This window comes from Pelophylax lessonae, assembly GCF_965119305.1.
Source record: "Pelophylax lessonae genome assembly, chromosome: 3".
NCBI lineage: Eukaryota > Metazoa > Chordata > Amphibia > Anura > Ranidae > Pelophylax > Pelophylax lessonae.
Window position 1 is genome coordinate 257,477,109 of NC_138770.1, and position 11,761 is coordinate 257,488,869.

Genomic DNA, 11,761 nt, shown 5'->3' on the forward strand with positions numbered 1-11,761 from the left:
ACCCTCGGGGGGGATGCCACTAGATCCACCAGGGATGCCCACTATGACCCCAGGGATGCCCACCATGACCCCAGGGATGCCCACTATGGCCACCAGGGATGGCAATCAGGGCTCAGGGAGCCCCCCCATTGCCCTCCCCATCAGTGCTGCCCGCCAGTGTCCTCCCTATCAGTGCTGCCCACAAGTGCCCATCATTGCCATCCTTTAGTGTCGCCCACCAGTGCCCATTATTGCCCACCAGTGCCGCCTATCAGTGCCCATTAGTGCCCATCATGCCACCCGTCAGTGCCAATCAGTGCCGCTCCATTAGTGCCCACCAGTGCCCACCAGTGCCACCTATCAGTGCCCATTAGTGCCCATCAGTGCCACCTATCAGTGCCCATCAGTGCCACCTATCAGTGTCCATTAATGCCGCCTATCAGTGCCCAGCAGTGCCGCCTATCAGTGCCCACCAATGCTGCATATCTGTGCTACCTATCAGTGCCACATATCAGTGCCTATCAGTGCCGCATATCAGTGCCGCCTATCAGTGCCACCTATCAGTGCCACCCCATCAGTGCCACCCCATCAGTGCCTCCTCATCAGTGCCTGTCAGTGCAGTCTCATCAGTGCTCATCAGTGCAGGAAAAAACTTATTTATTTACAAAATTGTATAACATAAACAAAAAAAAATGTTTTTTTCAAACTTTTTGGACTTTTTTTTACTTGTTTAGCAAAAAGGAAAAAACCCAGAGGTGATCAAATACCACCAAAAGAAAGCTCTATTTTTGGTGGGAAAATGACATAAATTTGGTGTAGGTACAGTGTTGCATGACCGCGCAATTGTCATTAAAAATGCAACAGCGCTAAAAGGGGAAAATTTGCCTGGGCAGGAAGGGAGGGAACTGCCCTGTATTAAAGTGGTTAAAAAACTAAAAGAAAAAAAGTTATACATTTTTTCTGCCCTCAGCAACCAGTGAAATAATTTTGATGTGTTTCCAATATGACAGGCAAAATTGCAATTGTCTGTATAAACAGTACAATTTTCTTGTCTCTGGGTTTCATAAATCACCAATTGACCTTATTTATGAACTATTGAAGAAACCAATGAAGCATATTATATGGTATCCCTTATTTAGAATTGAATTAAGTCATTTATTACAGAATAACAATATATATCGATTTTATTTTGCAAAAAAAAAAAAATTGAAAAGAGTATATATCAGTCAGCCAAGATTTCACTTTCAGAAAAAGAGGCACTTGCATAAAAAGTCCCCAAGAGACTGAGAGATGTGTGTTTCTAATGTCAACAACATTTTAAACAGATACAGGCTTTCTAACTTTCATGTCATCTATTGAAATCATTGCCAGAGTGGTTGATCCAATACCTATGAGAATGGCATGCCGATCTGTTGTTCCCAGGGGCCAAACATTTTACTACTTTTTATTTTTAAAGGTGAAGTCACAGAGGTGCTGAGTCTCTGATGTTTCATTTATGTTTGGAAATTATTTATCCATTTTGGTTAGTAGAACGATGATTTTTAGGCCCATCTGTTACCCAGTGCTGATGCAAAATGAGAAAGAAAGTTGTTACAGATGATGAACAAAATAAACAGCGTTTTAATCTTCATCAGTGCCTGAGCAATGCGCCCTGAGTCACTTTAGAGGTCAGTGTCAACAGCTGGCTGTCTGGCTGCCTACCTAACAATGTGATAGAATATTATAGCATTTAACATCCGGCTGTTTGGTGTAACTTTCATAGTAATGATACTGACACGGCTGTTGGACATAAATGGGTCATCATATTCTTGTAACATTTAACTGCACATTGAAGACAAAAGTTAGTGGAAATATTTTGGTTGAAATTAAATGAAAAAAAAAAAAAAAACAGTTGCTTTACGAAAAAATACATCAATACCTTCTGTAAAGAGGTATATGTAATTTGTATGGAATTAGGAGAAGGTAAAATGAATAAGTGATACCAAAGGCTATATATTTTTTAATAAAATAGAGGTAATGCTTACCTGCTCTGTGCAATGATATTGCACAAAAAAGGTCACCTACCTTCTCTTCTGGCAATCCCCCACCAGCACTGTAAGCACTCCCCTCCTCCAGGTGCGTCCTGTATCAATCCAGGGGCTAAGAAGTCACGTGTGTGTGTGTACTCCCAAACCATGTCATGCTCCCTCCTCACAGGAGTTTGACTGACAGCAGTAGAAATCTGGGTCTGCACTGCCCTTGGTTTCTCCTATGAAGTAGGAAGTGAAGGGAAGTGGTACCGGAGCTGGAGACAGTGCTGGAGGGGGAGACATAGAACCAGGTAGATGTTTGGGCATTAGGACAGTTAATGTGCATTTTTCACCTTATAGCAGAGAATGCATTAAGGTAAAAAACATTTAGACTTTAGAACCACTTTAACTTTGATGTATACTTATTCTAGATTAAGTCACATAGTCCTCAAGGTCCAACAAACCATATATTTTTTAATACAATAAATATCTTAGAGAAGGGGGAGTCAGCTGCGTAATGGATTTTAAAAATCGAATATAAAATAAAATTATTCTAGATTTAACAGAAGCTTTAAAATAGAAAAAAAATGAATTAATCTAAACCCCAACTGGATGACATTAAGGCTACATTCACACCTGAGCGTAGCGTTTTCACATGTTTTTTACCGCGATTTTTACTGCGTTTTTACCGTATTTTACAGGCGTTTTTACAGGCGTTTTTTGTGCAGGCGTTTTTAGATTGAATAGAGACCAATGGAAAACGCCTGTAATCTGCCCAATAAGAAGCTCATGTACTTTTTTGAGCGTTGGGCGTTTTGCTCACAGCGTCAAAACGCTCAGATGTGAACAGGGGCCATTGAAATTAATAGGATTTGTCTTGTTGGGCGTTTTGAGAGCTGATCCTAGAGCAGAAAAACACCCCCAAAAACGCCCCAAAACGCCTACATGTGAACGGAGCCTTAGGGTCCTTTCACACGGAGCGGACCGTATTTTGATCCGCTCCGGGACTTTTTTTTTTTTACGGACATGGATGACATTTGTGTCATCCGGTCTGTATGTCCGCATATCATCCCATCTGTTTGCGGATGATATACGGACATAATGTATGTCTATGGGATTGCGGATGTCAGCAGATGACACTGCTGACATCCGATTTTGCGTCCTTTCCGTTTTTTAAACAGAAGAAAAGTAGGGTTCTGTTCCATTCCATAAAACGGAACAGAACTGAAAGGACGCAAATCATCCGCTGACATCCGCAATCCCGTTGACATGCATTATGTCCGTATATCATCTGCAAACGGATGGGGTGATATACGGACATACGGACCGCCCGTGTGAAAGGACCCTTATTCTGTTATCACAAACAATTATTGTGTTTTTTTCCATGCGTTATTACCTTTATTCATTCTTTCTTGTATCTCAGTACTTCTGATCTCCTGGACCCACTTTCAGCCACTTACTTTCTGCATGCACTCGCCCCAGGATTAGCTATACATCATTGCTCAGAACCAACTTTCAGATAGTGACTACAGTGAACCATACCTGACCAACGTGTGCTGTCATGGCCATTTGTAGTCTCCATCAAGGGGACATGTGACAGGGTGTCCACAAGGCCACAATTAAGAGACAAATGTCAGGAAGTGCCTCAACAAGGACTTGACACATTCATCAGGTATAATTTTAATGAAAGCTGAAGATTTAAAAAATAAAAAATTGAAAACAATTTCTGAAACTTTAAAATGTTAAAGTTTCTAGTAGATTTAGGTGATTGGCTTTGGATCTGGTTTGATTTATGTTTAACTATATGTAAAATAAAAATCTATTTCACAAAAGTATGTTTTAAAAATATAGTAGTTTTGGTAGTAATAATAATAAGAAAAAATAATAATTATATTTTCTTTATGTTTAAAGCATAAGTAACCTTCTTAGTAAAGTTTTCAAAATGGAAAATTGTGAGATTGAAGCTAATAAAGGTGAATTCATGATGACATTAACTGATTGTTCTAATATAGAAGATAAAAATAGGAAACTGCCTACAGATTGTCAGAACTTAAAGTGAGCTATTTGAATTTTCTCTTGACTAGTCATCTTTAATTTTACAAATGCATCCTGAACAGATCCTTATTTCGCAATGGGCAGCAATGTTAATAGCAAATAGAATTAGGGTATACTGTATATTTACTGTACATTTTTTTATGACAAATTATAATATTTCCTGTAAATATTGCTTTCTGCTTTTTCTGAGCGGAACCTCAAAATATTATCCATGTAAAAATATTTTTATCTGATACCTAGCAATCTCATAAAGAAGTACACAATGTAAATGCAAATTATTTCCTTTCCATTTATGGGGTCAATTACCCTGTCTGTAATAAATAAATAGAATATGCTACTTGGTAGTAAAGTAACATAAATCAATAAGTGGGAGTGTGCGTCCACCACCCTCTACCTTTTACCCTATCCTACTGCTTTACCTTCTAAGTCCCCTTACTTTCCCTTCCACTCAACCCCCTCAAATTATTATTTTGTCCTTTCCTCCCCTCCTTTCCCGACTCTTTTTTCTCCCTTCTTTCTTTTTGTTTTCTAGCAGAACCAATCATTTGCCATCCTAGGTGATCCATTTTGAGTGTTTTTGACAGGGTATGACTATGTCATTGGATTGGTTAAGCATTATCCTATGCATACATATGCTATTTATTGTGTTTATGATCATAACCTTACATCCCGAAATGTTCATATTGGTTCTTTGTTCTCTCTGTTCATTTGACTTGTAACAATTCCCTTGTATTTGTGTATAATACCACTGTAAGAACGTCATTATTTTTTCTTTCAATAAAATACTTACAAAAAATAAATTTAAAAAATCAGTAAGTGAAATTATTTATTTTGATTTTAGACAAAAAGCCAATTGTTGCCCCATTTTTGAACAAGTTTTTATATGTTCAGCTTAAAGTATTTTTAACATTCATGTAAAGATTGGATTGTGGCAAAACTGCTTCACCAAGCAATGCATTGGTAACGGACTCTGAACAAATTTAGGTAACATCCTTCTGAGAAGAGAGGAACCACTCTAAAGTAATATTTTAAATATCTTTTTGCAAAAAAATCAATACAACACCAAACTAACATGAAGCAAAACTCCAGCCAAAAAAAAAATTGCCAATTAAAGCGGAACTACACTGTATCTGAGCACCACAAACCAAAAGCACTATTTGATAGAAAAATAGCCTAGGCTATATACAGCGCTTGCCGCAGAAAAACAATTAACTTAATGTATGTGAACAATGTTGAAAACTTATCTTTACAGTATAAGTGAAATTACAAATCAATTAAACACATGAAAATTAATAAAAAGTTCCAAGGAATTGATAAATAGATAAATAAGTCTTTTCCAGTGGTGATCAATATATGTGAATAAAATAAATGTAAAATTCAATAAATGAAGTCTTTTCAAGTGGTGATCTGGTGCAAAGTGCTTCGTGCTCAATAGATAAAAGTTTGTGACTTTCGTGACGTGGATTCCTCTTTTCCTGTGGCTTGTGGTAGAAATAAATGACTTACCAGAATTGTTGGGTCCTATGTGCTGTATAGCACTAGGACCTACAGCGCTTGGAGGCCGTTCAGGCCAGATTGGGGATCCCCTTTGTGGATGATCCTGGTGGGATATAGGTTAGGTTCCTCCTTACCCGATCTCGATCCTCAGGATATGGGGTTAAAAGAAAGGCTCCAGATAGTGTATTATCGTTTTAAAAGTTTATTCATCAAATATTCATAAAAATCCGAGCGAAGAAAGACTCAAACTCCAAGTTTGCAGGCAAAGAAACCGCTTACAAACACCTCCTAGCAGAGCGGAGTGTTCCGGCTTGCGTTCCACGTGGTGAGTAGCGTGCTGACGTGTGTTCCACAACCTTGACGCGTTTCGTCGCTTCCTGTGACGTTTTCAAAATGTAGGAAGGCACTGTGCACTGGCTAGTATTTATACAGAAGACACCGCTCATCACTCCGCCCTACAATCATCCAATTAATCGTATGCAAATACGTTGTTATAGTAATGAGGACGCTATTTGAGCCAGATACTAGCAGTTGTTATTATTCATATTATATACCGATCAATAGCATGAAATTGATTAACCTAAAACATTAGACCCCAAATTATAACAATCCCAAGATATTATTTATAGCATATAGTGCATATTCATGTGCATATGTTCATAATAATACCCGCTGTATTCATTATTTAAAATATATAAAAAATGTAATTCAACCATTCCCCTATAGATTGACTCAAATGACACATTAGATAGACGTGATTATCCCATTAAGACGATCATATTAGTTTTTTTATATAAAACAGTACCATTAATATGTTTATGGGTTGCCAATATAAAAGCTTAAAACATATACTTATGGATTATATTAAAATTATGAGGTTATAAAATATGTACTTATATATATAAATTAAGACCGACTTTATAGATAAATAAATAAATATAACATAGTGGGTCGCTTTTTTATATTATTACCCTTCAGAGGGCAGTTGGATATAGTTTAAGTGAAATTGTAAACTACTAAAATTAAACACCTTTTAACACCTGTTTAATCTTAGTAGTTTCATCCACAAAGGGGATCCCCAATCTGGCCTGAACGGCCTCCAAGCGCTGTAGGTCCTAGTGCTATACAGCACATAGGACCCAACAATTCTGGTAAGTCATTTATTTCTACCACAAGCCACAGGAAAAGAGGAATCCACGTCACGAAAGTCACAAACTTTTATCTATTGAGCACGAAGCACTTTGCACCTGATCACCACTTGAAAAGACTTCATTTATTGAATTTTACATTTATTTTATTCACATATATTGATCACCACTGGAAAAGACTTATTTATCTATTTATCAATTCCTTGGAACTTTTTATTAATTTTCATGTGTTTAATTGATTTGTAATTTCACGTATACTGTAAAGATAAGTTTTAAACATTGTTCACATACATTAAGTTAATTGTTTTTCTGCGGCAAGCGCTGTATATAGCCTAGGCTATTTTTCTATCATCCATTTTAAATCTACAGCTGCTGCCACACAATATATATTTTTATATTTATAGCTCACTAATTACACACATTTTTATATTTTTATCTTATATTTAAACAAAACCTTTTCCGAGGCACGGGAGATACACTAGTATTTTCTAAAAGCACTATTTGATTTATTTTTAATATTTAATGCAAATTCCCCCATCCATCCATGTCTCCATGCTTTATTTTGCTGAGAAATCTCTAACAAAAACAGCCCCCCCCCCCAGCATTTCTGGCCATGTCCATCTTAAGTAAGGGCAAATGCCTCAAGTAGCTTTCACTTCCTGAGTTCCATCTGCCCTTAGTTCGGACATGCAGGCAGGAGGGTGTGCTTAGCTGAGAAACCCCCCCCTCCCCTCCTGAAGACTCTTGGGATGTATGACATCATTTGCCTAGACATGTAAACTAGGAAGTAACTAAAGACATGTAAAAAACAATTTAAAACATAATATCCATCAATTTACTAATTTTGGCAGCAAAAGGATTCAAAATAGTCAATGTTGATTGAGAGAGTGAAGTTCCACTTTAAATAAAATAAAAAACAACATCTGCAATACTCATCAACAGTCTAGAGTAGTCAATACAATACTTATTATCTGGATCTTCTGGGTAGAATAATGGTCAGCATCATTTAACTTCCTCTGAGCTCTGGCTGTCATACCCTAAAGCCCCGTACACACGTACCGATTGTCGGCCGAAAAGATTCGGCCGACGACCGATCGGCCGATTGTAGGCTTGTTAGTATGATGCTTCCGACAGCCGACAGCGCACTTTCGGCCGAACAGAATCTGTCGTGCAAGCATTAAAATTTTTGTATGCCGACACCAGAACGCCCGATTGTTCGCTAGTCAGTACAGACCGATCTTCGGCCGACAGACAGCAGATTTGCAAGACTGGGCATGCTCAGAAAAGAAAAAACACAGGGAAAGTTAACCATCACATGACATCACTTCTGCAGTCGGCGGACAAAATTCGTGTGCAGTCTTTTGCACTTTTCAGCGGACAGGACAGCCCGGGGACAAAAGACGGACGATCGATCGGCCGATGATCGGTACGTGTGTACGGGGCTTAAGCCTCTGATTGGCCAGTGAAAAAGAAACAGCACAGTGATGAAGTTGTTTCTCTGTTACACTGTTTTCTTCTACTATTAGCATGCTGCTTGTCAGCACATAAACTGATTGGCTCCTTGCCCTGTCTTTCCTCTCCCACTTAGTTTTGCTGTACTGGGGATAGTGGGAGCTTAACCCTAAGTCACAATAAGGTATGTATACTGCTTGCATGTAAAGTGAAATACTACAGTATAGTATTAGGCCTCATGCATACAGGATGTACAAAAGGCCGCTTTTGCAGGAGTTTGCCATCTTTATTTTCAGCCTGTAAATCCATGTTAGTCTATGTGGCCAAGTATACATAGGCATTTATAAGCACACAGTACAAGAGGATCATTTAAAGGCTTAAAAAAATACACCACCAGCGAGTTCAGGAGTGAAGCTTTTGGGCAGAGAAAATGCTATAAGCGCCTAAATGGGTCTAAACATATCAAAACACGTCTTAATGCTCGGGACATTTAGCATTTTGGCATTCATTTATTCCAATGGCCAGAATAAATTATTTTACCAATTGAATCAGTGAATGCCTAAATGCTGGACATGACTAAACACATGTGCAAAATGGAGCTTTAAGCTGGTCTTAGGCTAAGTTCACATCTATGTGGTTGCGGCTGATGCAGTTTTCTAGCACGTTTTGTTGTGGGTTTTGTGTTTTTGAACATGCAATTTTGATGCATTTTTGCATGTGGTTTTCATGCGTTTTGCATTTTTTTACTCCTTAATAAACTATGATTAGCTGGTTGTTAGGGAGCGGTTGGCCGCCACATCCTTAACAACTGATGAGTCATCATCTGTCAGCTAAATGTAAAAAAATGAACTGAAGGTAAATAAAAAAAAAAAACAGCCTGAAAGGCTTGGTATGGATTGGGGGAACCCAACGTCGCTTTTTTTTTTTTTTTTCCTTGCCTCCAATTCTTTTTTTTACATTCAGCTGTCAGCTGATGGCTCCTTGGTTGTTAAGGCAGCAGCCGCCCACACCTTAACTTCTTCCCACCAGGCTACTGCATATAAATGGCCAGATAGGCTCTTCCTCATTCTGACTTTATGTTCATGAACATCCTGCAGCTAAAGCGCAATTGCGTGCCAATGCAGCCTAAATTTATGACTAAATTTGATTTTATTGGATTTTTTTTAAAAACTGAAAGTAGAAAATATTTTTTTTTTTAAAAATATTAGCTTTTTTTCACATGAAGTATGCAGAACGCATGTAAAAATGTATCAATTCGGGAGGTGCAATCTCATCAAAATGTCTGTACTTCCTAAGGTTTTATACCTGCTCCAGGCCGTACCGATTAAATTGCCACCGTTTTTTTTAAGCAGCTCCACTCCCTATTTATACGTTTCATCTGGAGCTCGGGCACACCACGATTGTCTCGCTCGCTCTTGACCCTCCCCAAGCAGTGTGGGGGCTTGGCACTGCCTGATGTGACCAAATATTACCAGGCAGTCCATCTTGGGCACCTGCTGGACTGGCGCAGGCATGGACCAGGTAAACTTTGGGTGCGGCTGGAGTTGGCTCAGTCGATTGTCCGTTTGGGCAGCGCTCCATGGTGCAGAGACCGCTGTTAAATCCCCCCCTACGATTGGGGTGACTCTTTCGGTGGTGACCACACTCTTCTCCCATCCTGCTATATCTTCGGCCACCTCCCCCCTGTTCCCGGTTCTGGGCAACCCGGCCTTCCCACCAGGTGTCTCGGACCGGTCATTTCAACCTTTGGTGCGTCGCGATAGGGGTTTAGTATCCCACTTCCTGTGCACAAGGGGATGGCCCTCAATTGAGGCGTTGATGGATCCTTCTGGTCGTTATGCCCTAACCTTCTGGCCAGCGGCCCAGCTCCACCACTTTCTTCAATCCTTGCCTACGCCGGACCTCTTTAATAGGGAGCTTACTTCTTATGAGGTTTTGTGCACTGGGGAGGCAGAATTGCCCCACACGTTGTCGCAGACTTACCGCCTCTTGGTGTTCCCTGAGGAGGCATTTACCCCCCCCCCCCTCCTTGGCAAATGGGAACGAGACCTTCAACTGACCTTCACGCTGACACAGAAATTGAACTTGTGCACTATTGCACTGAAAACACTGACCTGTACTAAATTACTGGTATCCAACTATAAAGTCCTCACCAGATGGTACAGGGTCCCGTCTCTCCTTAGCAAGATGTTCCCTGGGACGTCGGACACTTGCTGGAGGTGCCTAGAGGACAGGGGTACCCACTTGCATGTCTTCTGGTCGTGCCCTCGGCTCCGCGATTTCTAGGTCGTGGTCGGCTCCCTACTGAGGGATCTCACCGACCATACGATGCCAGATACCCCGGCTTTCTTTCTTTTACAACTGTCCAGCATCCTCATGAGAAAATACAAGAAATCAATTGTCCCACACATTTTGTGTGCTGCAAAGTCCTGTATTCCACTTTACTGGAAAACGTCCCAGTCGCCCACCATTAGGGACTGCATGCGCAGGCTGGAAGAGATTAATAAGATGGAAGATCTGACCCTTACAGCGCTGCACCAAAGTGACAAATATGAGCGGGTATGGAACTATTGGAATGTGTTCATCCTCTCTGACAGGGGGAAATCCCTGATGTGCTCCTGAGCAATGGCGCTTTAGGGGATCGTCCTGCCCGACACGGAGCAGTATCTCTCTCCCTCTACCCCTTCCCACCTTCCCTACCCTGCTTTCCCTTCTTCCTCCCTTCTCCCTCTTTTTTCTCTTGATCCGTTTGTAGCCACAAGTACCATGGACCAATGAGATAACTAGTGAGGCTGTTTATCTAGCCACGATTTATTGCCAATACTCTGCCGTATGCACGAGAACTTCCCAGTGCCCTGGGCACAGCTAGCTCCCTCAGGGACTCATCATACAGCTCTCACTTATCTAATGAAGTATTTGTTATTGGTGCTGCTACATGACATCCTGTGTTAGCGTTATATTCCCATGAGGATTGTATGTTTTTTCATATATCTCTATTTTTTGGTCTCTGTGGATGCTTTTGTACATTGCCTGTTTTTTGTTTACCATGCTTTGTTACCTTCTTATGTTCTATTCTAAAATAAAATATTTGAAAAAAAAAAAAGAATGTATCAAAAATGCAAAACTTGAGTTTTTGGTACGGGTCCATTGAAGTCTATAAGTCCTGGTTCACACTTCTGCGATGCGGGAACGCTGCGAATATACAGCGTGTTCCCGCATCGCATCCGCACCCCTGGCAGTTCAAACTGCCATATGTGATACGCAGGGGGTGTCAATTAAAAGTTAACGACACCCCCAGTTGAGATCGCATATCGCAGTGAGATCTACAAGTTCGCACAGAATCGGATCGCACTAGTGTGACCCACCATGCAATCCGATTCTGCTGCGGATAAAAAAAGGGTAATGTGCGTGTTTAGTGCGATTGCGGTGCGAATTCAGCCATACAAACTGTATGGCTGAAATTTGCATCGCACAGAGATCGCATGTAATTTAGGAGCAGTGCGCTCCAAATTACATGCAACCTGCTGTGGGGAAAAAAGTTCATGACCCTTTCCAAAAAATGCAGTGGCTGAAAAACGCTGAGATGTGAACGTCTCCCATAGGAAACCATGTTAATGGTTT